This window comes from Chrysemys picta, chromosome 11, assembly GCF_011386835.1.
Source record: "Chrysemys picta bellii isolate R12L10 chromosome 11, ASM1138683v2, whole genome shotgun sequence".
Taxonomy (NCBI): Eukaryota; Metazoa; Chordata; order Testudines; family Emydidae; genus Chrysemys; species Chrysemys picta.
The window spans coordinates 18,831,260-18,843,406 of NC_088801.1; the positions used below are offsets into that span (position 1 = coordinate 18,831,260).

Below are 12,147 nucleotides of genomic sequence, written 5' to 3' on the forward strand. Positions count from 1 at the left end.
AAAAAAAACTCTTTCTTTCCTTCCAATGCCTATCCTAGATTAAATAAACTTGTCTCAGAGAGAAAGGTAGTTTAGATCCTATTGGTCTACATTAATTTCTCTGCCATTTAATTGGAAGAATAATCTCAAATTGCCAGTTCACTTTTTTCCTAAGGTGTAGGCCAAAGGGTCTGTTTTTATTCTGTTCAGTGCTGGTTCTCATCAGCAATATAACTTAAATCTAACCATAAGTTTCTGGATCAATATAAGTTGATAGTGTGACGGGTTGGATCACAGAAACCCCCCTTGGGAACTGCCAACTGATGTGCCAAGACTACTTCTGTCCCTGTTTTCCCTGCCACCTTAGGACTCCAGCACCCTGTCTTGTTGAGCCAGTCTGCTCCAACACAAACCCAGGGACTGAACCACGTGCCCCAAAGCTGCAGACTTAACTGAAAGCAACTTACAGAAGTGTTCCTGTCTAACACTCAGATGCCCAACTCCCAATGGAGTCTAAACCCCAAATAAATCCGTTTTTCCCTGTATAAAGCTTAATTTGTTCGCCCTCTATAACACTGATAGAGAGATATGGACAGCTGTTCCCCGCCCCCAGGTATTAATACATACTCTGGGTTAATTAATCAGTAAAAAGTGATTTTATTAAATACAGGAAGTAGGATTCAAGTGGTTCCAAGTAGTGACAGACAGAACAAAATGAATAATCAAGTAAAATAAAATAAAACTCGTAAATCTAAGTCTAATACAGTAATAAAACTGAATACAGATAAAATCTCACCCTCAGAGATGTTTCAATAAGTTTCTTTCACAGACTGGATGCCTTCCTAGTCTGGGCACAGTCCTTTCCCCTGGTACAGCCCTTGTCCCAGCTCAGGTGGTAGCTAGGGGATTCCTCATGATGGCTGCCCCCTTTTGTTCTCTTCCACCCATTGATATATCTTTTGCATAAGGCGGGAATCCTTTGTCCCTCTGGGTTCCCACCCCCTCCTTCTCAATGGAAAAGCACTAGGTTAAAGATGGATTCCAGTTCAGGTGACATGATCACATGTCACTGCAAGACTTCATTACCCACTTGCCAGCACACATGAATACAGGAAGACTTACCAGTAAAACAGAGCCATCTATTGACAATTGTACTGGTTAATGGGAGTCAAGATTCCAAACCACCATTAATGGCCCACACTTTGCATAATTACAATAGGCCCTCAGAGTTATATTTCATATTTCTCGTTTCAGATACGAGAGGATACATTTATACAAATAGGATGACCACATTCAGTAGATTATAAGCTTTGTAATACCTTACAAGAGATCTTTTGCATGAAGCATATTGCAGTTACATTATATTCAAACTCATTAGCATATTTTCATAAAAGCATATAGAGTGCAACGTCACAGATGGTTCCGTTTGCTTCAGAAGAGATGTAGCTAAATTTTATATTACCCAGTTAACTTCTAAGAAGTCTACCAAAAGAGAGGATTCAGAACTAGGAAAATACACCTCTACCCCGATATAACACAGTCCTCGGGAGCCAAAAAATCTTACCGCGTTATACGTGAAACCGCGTTATATCGAACTGGCTTTGATCCGCAGTGCGCGCAGCCCACCCACCCCATAACGCTGCTTTACCGTGTTATATCCGAATTCGTGTTATATCGGGTCACGTTATACCGGGGTAGAGGTGTATACACAGAGTTTCCAGCTAGTTTTCTGAAGTTCAGATTCTTCATCTTTATTTTTTAGTGTTGTCATACTATGGACAAGTATACTTACAATATTTAATAAACCATATCCAAAAGGATAACTAATTCTACTCTACACACCAAATAATATAAAATGGGTAAGGTGGAAAACAGGTTCTCTGCCATCTAAAAGAACCTGACAATTACCAGTTAAAACAACTCAACCTTGAAAAATACATGCCCTCCCCTTATACCTGCCAAACTCTACTCCACACAATAAACAAACAAAATATTTCTTAATGTTCTCTGCTAGTTATCAGTTTTTTTAAGTCAGTGATATAGGACAGGAGACAGCAAAAAGGCTGGTTTCCCTTTTCATGTGTCTTTAAAAAAAAAACGACACTACCAACAACTAAAAAGCAGCATTAAGCCATATAGAAAATAAATCCACAGCACATGGTAGCCGTACTCATGGCCATTTCTTAGTCATTTTATATAGACTACTGAAGGTTTTGTCTGGTCCATCCAGTTCTTCAGCTATTTGTGGCAGCAATGGATGTAAAAAGCAAATCAAGACCAATGCTGAGCTTTTCTAAATATTCCACCCTATAATTTTTTTTAATAACTAAAACTGAAGCCTAGCTGCAGAGGAGAAGAGAAATTAAGAATACACAAAGAAATTACATATTCAAATAAGATTTTACATGAGATGAACCATCCATGAAGAGATTCAGAAAGACTGTTGTAAAGAACAGGAGCAGCAAAAGAGAAAAGGCTTTTCCACCCGGGCGCAAAAGTATGTAGAAGAACAGAAGTCAATGCTAGATGAACAGAAGGAGCAGGGAGGAAACAAAGAATGAGGAGCAGGGTGAGATATTCTGAAGAAAGTCTTTGGAGATTACACAGACCAGGAGAGCAATTTTAAATGGGATACTTAAATGAATGGGAAGCCAATGGTGTTTTTACAGGCTGAGAGAGTAATTTTTCTTTCTACATGGGAGAAGGGAGGCAGTAACATTCTGGACACGCTAGGGTTTTACAAGCTATGATTTGAGGAGAATGCTACAGCACAGTCAAACTGAAAGGAAAGAGACGAGGACACAAATGAGGATTCAGAAGGTCTACCCACAGAAAAGGCTGTAGATGCGATGATAGACCTGAAAATTTGCCCTGATAGTAGAAGGGAGGGAGAAATGAGCAAATTTATAGATATATAATGGAGGCAAATGGATGGTCTGAGTAGAGATGTGGGAGGGTTATGGAGTTATATTAGGCATCTCCTCTTGCCCAAGAAAAATACTTCTGTGTTGGAGTCATTTAAATGGAGGAAACTGAGATGAAGTCACAAGTTTGCTTCAGCAACACAAGCAGAGAATGTGGATATGGAGAAGTCATTAAAGAGAACTAAAGAATCCCTGGTCCTTGTATTTCTACTCTTCCCTTTTTGAAATATTGCTTTACAAAGCACAAAACACCCTTGCTATTAGAGCCAGGTATATGTGGGCATCTCAATGGACAGCAGACACAAGCAAGTTTATTTTAATGAACATAGAGGCCTAGCTTTTATGTTACCATAAGCATTCACATTCATGGTTTTAACTGAAGGCTTCAATACATACAATGTGGATTCCAGTCAAGACTGGAATTTTACAGAATCTGAATTTTTAAACTCAAACTGATTACAGTTGAAAAATCAAAGTGCTAACCGTTGTGTTTCAGTTAACATGAATGACAAATTAGAAAGTGTGATTAATGTCTGAATTCTTGGCTGTTCATTGAACCATCTTCTGTGTAAATTAAAGATTACCATTAAGGTCTTTTCTTATTTAAATGAATCAGTCATTTCTTGATCTGAGAGATTCCAGGTGAAGCAGACATTTAGTAAGTTTCCATCAAAGCACTACCTATTTTAATGTTGTATAGAATTAAGTTCAAGATTAAAGAAATAGTCAAAGATTTCTTTTAAACGGCCTAATTAAAAACCCCTCAATTTTCTAACTGCTTCCCCAGACATTTCTTAAATTCCTTTTTTATAATGTTTTACACAGATCGTTCTTTACGTTTTTGTTGATATGATCGTCTCAAGCAGGGGAGCAAGAGCCGGTCTGAAACTCACAAACACGTCTAGCCTCACGCTACTGCCGAGGCGTCTTCCCTGTTAACTTTCATTTAGCCTTCCAACATGCTACTTTCCAACTCCCTATGGATGAAGCTGGGAAGGGAATTGCCATGGTTCTTCTGAGCCCGACCATTGCTGCAGAGAGAGTCAAGCCAGGGATGCGGAATCCCCACTGCCTTTCAGCTCTCTAGAAGTGGAGATTTTCTCCTGGCTTCGTGGTTCCTGAGACGGGAGATACAACTGCTCTAAAGGTCCCACTTCTTTCCCCACTACTTTCTCCTGGCCCTCTATGGAGGCATCTAGTGAGTTGAACAAAGGATTCCCTCCAGGATCTTGCACCTCCTGGTTCTGCTGCACTCCTAGCTCTAGGGAGGAAAAGGGGGAAGAGGCAGGTTGACCCTTGTCTCTTTTGGTCCTATTTTGGAGGAGGGCATCCTTCCTCTCTCTCTGTCTCTCTTCCCCCCCAATGGTTTGTCTGTCCCTGCTGCCACCAGGTGCTTTCTGTTCTGTGGTGTCAAATGCACAAAGTTAATATAGTGAAAGGACCAATAAATATTTTGTTTATTTCTTTCATTTTTTGCAATATTAGGGATTACTTGTAACAGTAGGTATAATGTTTTCATACAAGTGTGATTTTCAAATTTGACTTTTCAACAACTGTCAAATTAAAATTTAAAATGGACGATAACTACATAATGTAAAATTATTACCTCCATTTGAATTTATCACTCCAGAATACCTTTAAAAGCAACAAATCTAGAAGGAGAAGTGGAAGAGGGGAACAGGAAAGAATGGGACACATAGGACTCCCGGTTATGGGAGAGATTGGGGGATCCTGGTATGGCAGAAGAGGGGCATACGCAGCCTCTAATAGGAGGGAGAGAGGGAGGGAGGGAGGAAAGAGGGAGTTCCTATTTAGATCAAAGATCTTAATATTTTGCCATCATTAGCAGATATACACTGGTGTATCTGCCACACATCAGCTGATGCAACAGTAGGAAGATTAACTCTAACCCACAGAATAACAAACTGAAGGAAAGTCCATTAGCTGGTAAGGAAAAACAAAACTGACTGAACTTGTTTAAACTGCATGACTTGTTACTGAAAGAGGTAACGTGCTTGTGATTCATTAGCTATACAACACAGACTGCAACCTAACTTCCTTTCACTGAAGATCAATATTATATAGCTTTGTAACATTTTGAACATTTCTCAACAATATGACCTAAAGCATAAGTGTTATCAGCAATCAAAGCTCTGAGGTGATGAACAATAATGAAAGAGATACTGGAGACTGGTGAACACGACAATTAACTTATCTGAATAATTATCTCATATAGTAGATTTTACAATAATAATTTCACCAATCTAGTTATATGGACATTTTATACAATTTACCTCTGATGCAACATTAAGCTAAGACAAATTTTCACAATGTGTACCATTGCTAGCTAGCTGATAGAAGGTGACGGATTGGGAAGGGTGGTTTTTTTCATGCTTCTGTCCTATGAAAGTATAAACAGTGCAACTATTACAACTAATGTTATTTTGTATTAATCACAACTTCATTCAAGGATCTTAAGGCTAGTCTACAATACAAAGGCTATACAACTATATTGGCAAAAACCCCTTGTGAAGATAGTGTACACCAATAAAACGAGTTATTTTTCTAGTATAGTTAAACCATCTCCGTGAATGACATAGGCTATACCTACAAAAGAACTGTTTTTGCCTGTATAAGCTGCACCTACATGTGTGGGAGGGGGCTGCTGGCATAGCTATGTGGGTTAGGGATGTGGTTTTTTCACATTACTAAACAACACAGCTATGCCAGCAAAACTTTGTAATGAAGATCTGGCTTTCAAGCACTTTACAAACATTATTTAAGGTAAGCCTGACAAACTCTTGTTAAGTAAGAACTGCAAGCCCCATTATTCAGATGCAGAAACTGACAGGTGAAAGTCACTGAGCTCAATAGAAGAGCTGGGAATAGAACCCACAAGTCCTGGCTCTTAGGTCTTTCCTCTTCCAATTAAACCAACACATGAACCTCATAGGAATTAAAAGTTAATCTTCATATGCACCCATGTTTTTAAAAAAATCATCATTCCCTTGTATTGTTAATTTAATAAGGGCACTCCTATTTAAATAGTGAAGTCTGTCCTTTTGATTAGCATAGAATTAGGAGATACTGTTACAGAGAAAGATTGTATTGAGTAACTCCACATGCAACTTACTTCACATTCAGGTTGGTCCACTGTGGTTTTACATTAAAGTCTATGAAAAACCTAATGACTGCAAAGTAACATTGGCAAGTTCCAGCATTATAATTCTCCAAGCTTAAGGCTAGCATCAAAAGAATTACAACTAGCTAGAGGCAGCAATGGGTCAGTTTTAACATCTTAGTTAATTATATGACTTAATTAATAATGATACATAACCACCACCATACTGGGTCAGACCAATGGTCCATCTAGCACAGGATCCTGTCTTCCAACAGAGGCCAAGGCCAAGTTCTTCAAACGGAATGAACAGAACAGGCAATCACTGAGTGATCCATCCCCTCTCATCCACTCCCAGCTTCTGGCAGTCAGAAGCTAGGGACACCCAGAGCATGGGGTTGCATCCCCGACCATCTTGGCTAATAGCCATTGAAGGATCTTCCCCCAGGAACTTATCTAGTTCTTTTTTGAACCCAATTATAGTTCTGGCCTTCACAACATCCCCTGGCGATGAGTTCCACAGGTTGACTGTACATTGTGTGAAGTAGTACTTTCCTTTTGTTTTAAGCCTATTAACCTCATTGGGTGACCCTTTGTTCTTGTGTTATGTGAAGGAGTAAATAACACTTCCTTATTCATTTTCTCAACATCATTTGTGATTTTATAGACCTCTAGCATATCTACCCCCTTAGCCGTCTCTTTCCCAAGCTTGAAAGTCCCAGTCTTTTAACCTCCCCTCATATGAAAGCTATTCCATAGGCTTAATTTTTGTTGCCCTTCTCTGTACCTTTAATTCTAATTTTTTTTTTTTTTTTTTTTTTTTTTTAAGATGGAGCGACCAGTATTCAAGGTGTGAGCATACCATGAATTTAATATAGTAGCATTCTGATATTTTCTGTCTTCTGATTTATCCCCTTCCTAATGGTTCCTAACATTCTGTTAGCTTTTTTGACTGCCGCTGCACATCGAGCAAATGTTTTCAGAGAACTATCCGCAATGACTCCAAGATCTTTCTTGAGTGGCAACAACTAATTTCAATCCCATCATTTTGTACGTATAGTTGGGATTAATGTGTCAAGGTGACAAAGAACCCTAATTGTAACCCAAAGGAAGATTACGAACAGTTGATCCCAAGCATACGTCCCTGTGGACCAATGGTCTAAGCACAGCTGTCTAGTTAATCCACTTAGCCCTAGTCTACACTGGGGGGGAGAGGGGCGGAGGGGGAGAGAGAGGATCGATCTAAGTTACGTAACTACAGCTACATGAATAACATAACTGAAGTCTATGTAATTAGATCGACTTACGACTGCTGCCGCTCCCCCCTCAACTCTGCTTGCACCTCTTGTGGCACTGGAGTACAGGAGTCGACAGGAGAGTGCTTGGGGGTCAATTTATCGCATCTAGACTAGACACGATAAATTGATCCCCGCTGGATCTGGAAGGTAGTGAAGACATACCCTTAGTCTACTTAATGCTAGACACTTCATAGCTTGTGTAGGCTGACCTCAATGCACACACCATGGGCTTCCTCTCATTCCCTCTCTATGAGGTGTATGCGCACAATCCTCTTCTTTTTCAGGGATTCCCTGCAGCTTCCCTGGGATGGTGGGGGGTGGATGTGTGTCTCTGTCTGCCTCTCATTCTACCTCTTCTTGTGACCACGGTCTGACATTCTCCCCCCCCAACCCCACCCCATCACTATATCTTTTTGAACTCCATTCCCCACTTTCCCACCCATCTCCTCCATTCCCTTCAAGCCAGGGGGTCTGTGTGCCAGGGTCCTCCAATATCCCCGTGTGCCCCATTCCCACTCTCTTTCAATCCCACTTCATCCAGGCCAGGGCCTCTGGGTGAACCTCCTTCTGGATCCCAGGGTCCCCCATTCTCTCCCCCATGGCAAAGACATAGCACTGTCCACACCAGTGCTTTTGTCAGTGAAATTGTCGGCCAGGGGTGTGTTTTTTTCACACCCGACTGACAAAAGTTTTGACAAAAGTGCAGTGTAGACAAAGCCTTAGCAAATGTACAATAATTCCAATTATTCTTTATTGAAATTAAATGTATATGCACACACATGAATTTCTATATGCAAAGTAAATTATCTTTGTAACCTATGATACCAGTGATTCTCATTTAGTACATACATAAGTAACACCACAGTATATAATTTGAATGAAAAATACCTAGCATTGATGTACCACTAAGGTAGCAAACTTTTAAATATTTAAGAGTTAGGAAACTCCAAGAGTGATGTTTACTTACCACATTGTATGTCCTCTATATTTCATGCTTTGCATGAACAATAATGTCTAAATACAGGTAAAAAGGAAAATATTTATAGAATATATTTGAAATATATTTATAGAATGTGTGTGAAATACAACCAATTTAACATTTAATTGGTTAGTTTTTTAGCTCTAATGTTGCTTTTTAGCTATTTACCTAGCACAGCTTACAAACTCTGCAGTCTTTGCTAAAAGAGTTTGCAGGTTCCTTGCTGTGAACAAATGGTTAGTTACAAAAATGCTGTAACGCTCCTTAGTCTGGAGCCACTTTAAAAGCTCCACTACCCATTACTTTAAAGCCATTAAGTCTGTCAATCCTAGAGTCTCCTTCTGCTTTAGCAGCTTTGCTCTAACCAAACAGCTGTGCAATTAACCGGGTGTGCATACAGAGGCACCACATCCATCAAGCTTAATGGAGTTTTCTCCTGCATGTGCTCAACCTTTCATTTACAAATGTTCATAACTTACTTTAAAATCAATTTATTTGTGTAACTACAAATCATAGTCTTATTCATTTATGCCAGACTTCAAATCCAGCATGCAAGTAAAAACTCAGGTCCTGAGCTATGACTGAGTTGTACTCAGCACAGTTGAGGAGGAAAAAGGTCAAAGGGGACTTTAAGCCCTGGTCTACACTAAAAGTTAGGTTGTGAGAAATCCACATCCCTGAGCAATGTAGTTAAGCCAACCTAACCCCCAAGTTAAACGGTAGGTTGACTGAAAAATTCTTCCATCAACCTAGCTACTCCCTCTCGTAAAAGTGGATTACCTACCCCAATGCGAGAACCCCTCATGTTGACGCACACAGTGTCTACACCGAAGTGTGACAGCATTTCAAGTATAGACAAGCCCCAAGTTATTGCTCTGATCTGGGGTTGTGTGGCATCCAGTGCCAATTAGAACAATCTCAAAGCTGCTCTATTTTAAGACTGTTGCTAAAAGTCCCAATGGGCAGTTCCAGCACCCAGAGATCACTGTTCAATAGAAGCAGCTATAGTTTTAGTTAAAACAGATATCAGGATGTTTAATTAACAAATGTGGTATTACTGCTGAAAGCAGCTTTAAACTTATCTATGGCAGAGCTCCCCCTGGTCAGGTGGGAGCTTTTTGGTAAAATTCCTTAGTATTCACACAGCTTACCTGAATCAGCTACACAAACACTGACCAAAACTGTAACTACTTCTATTAAACACAACAATATTTATGCACATGACATCAACAGTTAATTCAGTTAAGTTACAAGATGTGAGAGCATCTGAACTAGAATACAAAGGAAAACACTGATTTACACAGGATTCACAATCTTTTAGTCTTTATGTCTATAAAGCTGTTCTACAGAACATAGGATCTCTGTATGACAACCTACTCCCTTACTCTACACTAGTGGCTCTCAACCTTTCCAGACTAGTATACCTCTTTCTGGATTCTGATTTGTCTTGCATACCCCCAAGTTACATCTCACTTAAAAACTACTTGCTTACAAAATCAGGCATAAAAAGACAAAAAAGTGTCACAGCCACACTATTACGGAATAATTGCTTACTTTCTCATGTTTACCATATAATTATAAAATCAACCAACTGGAATATAAATATTGTACTTACATTTCAGTGTATAGTATATAGAGCAGTATAAACAAGTCATTGTCTGTATGAAATTTTAGTTTGTACTGGATTCGCTTCTGCTGTAGACTTGTAAAACTAGGCAAATGTCTAGATGAGTTGATGTACCCCCAGGAAGACCTCTGTGTACCCCTGGTTCAGAACCACTGCTCTACACTAACTTTCTTTCCTCAAAGCTGACAGAAAGTTTAGTTGCTACAATGGCCACTAAATGCCTTAATCTCTCTCTTATCCGTACGTGTATTAATCTATCCTTTCTGTTTTAACCACATGACTGTATTATGGCAGTCTCTGTGTGATGATAATCTTTCACCAACAGCTTCATATGGCAAGCAAAAACCCACAATAGCCACTTTGCAATGAATCACTTTCTCTTAGATGCTGTTTTGAACAATAGGCTCATGAACTAACTGTAAGAAGCTAGTTTACTTTAGATAGAAAACAAACTGTTGTTGCTCAGACCTGAAAAAAAAAAAAAAAATTGACCTTCAGGGAGAGGCCAATCCTGGAAATTTTCAGCAAATTACAGATGACTGAACACAGTGTTAGAATGGAAATTCTTATGATACCTTAACTACAGTTGTTCCTGATGCCCTGCTATAATATTAAACTACAATTTACAATAACCAAATCTAACCAACTTCCCTGGAATTGGAGTTAATACCTCATTTATAAGGCAAGGCAGCAGTAACAACGCTGATACAGAACCTTTGATGCCACTGTGGATTACTGTGCCAGCAGCTTAAATCATGCTGATAAAGTCAGAGGGGAAAAATAGTCATCACCAGTAGTTTTATACTCCCATTAACTCATTCAAACATGGCAGGGTGTGCAACCCTTTCATTATAATGGATAGGGCCACCAAATTCCTGGTCCATTTTGGTCAATTTCATGGTCACAGGATTTTAAAAACAGTAAATTTCATGGTTTCAGATATTTAAATCTGAAATTTCATGCTGTTGTAATTGTAGGGGTCCTGACCCAAAAAGGAGTTATGGGGTGGGGGGGTCTCAACGTTATCGGGGAGGGAGGGGTTGCGGTACTGCTACCCTTACTTCTGCACTGCTGCTCGTGGTAGCTCTGCCATCAGAGTTGGGCAGCCAGAGAGCGGCAGCTGCTGGCCAAGAGCCCAACTCTGAAGGCAGTGCCGCCACGAGCAGCAGCGCAGAAATAGGGATGGCATGATATGGTTGTGACACTATATAATCATAGAAATATTATTATATATATGATATGATTATGGCATAACTATGATGTATTTTATGCAAGATAGGTCATGTGAGATATTGAAAAGCTTATGATTTACTGAATATGGTTATCCTATTTGTATGCATGTATCATTTTGGTATCTGAAATTAGGAATATGGTCTATGCATCTATTACAAATGTGTTTACACCTGGGGAATGCCTACTAGGCAGAATGCAATCAGTGTAGAACGTTGGCTGGGAAGGGCCATTAGAGAGAACAATAGGTCTTAGAAGAAGCTAATCTCCCACCGGGGAGCCTTCCTGAGGATGCTACAAACAGCCTTTGAGTCATGGCTGCTGTGACCTTACAGAGATATGTGACCAAGTCACCTGGTACTGGACTCAATCTTGGAATACCAGGGTTTTTCCACTGACCAGGCATGGGAACCAAACTTGGAGACAAAGGATTCCCGCCATATGCATAAGCTATTTAAGGCAGGGGAGTGACCTCATTGTGGTTCTTCACTGACTTCCTGGCCAAAGAGACTCTGGGAAAGACCTGAGGAACAAGGACTGAACGGGGGGAAAGTGCTGGACCCAGGCTAGAAGGGTTTCTAGACTGTGAAAGGAATACCTGGGGTTTTTAAGCTGTAAACATGGGAAGCTGGCCCCTTAAGAATCTCTGCAACTGGCTTAAATCATCATTTAGGGTGAGAAGTTTCTACTCATATCCAATCTCTTTAGTATATTAAGCTTAGATTGCATTTTTGTTTAATTGCTAGGTAATCTGCTTTGATTTGTTTGCTATCCCGCATAATCACTTAAAATCTACCTTTTGTAGTTAATAAATTTGTTTTTGCTTTATCACAATCCAGTTTGGGAGAGTTATAACTTGGGGCAAAAAGCTATTGTATATTCCCTCTCCACATTGAGGGAGGGGACAAATTTCATGAGCTTACGCTGTACAGATCACTGTGCAGCACAAGACTGTACAATTTTGGGTTTACACTCCAGACCGGGGTGTGCAC

At 39.8% G+C, this 12,147-nt stretch overlaps 1 protein-coding gene across 1 annotated transcript in view; it reads right to left on the minus strand.

Annotated features, from left to right (window-relative positions):
- Positions 1 to 12,147, minus strand: part of DARS1 (aspartyl-tRNA synthetase 1) — a 70,753-nt gene that overhangs the window by 32,978 nt on the left and 25,628 nt on the right. The window lies entirely within an intron of this gene.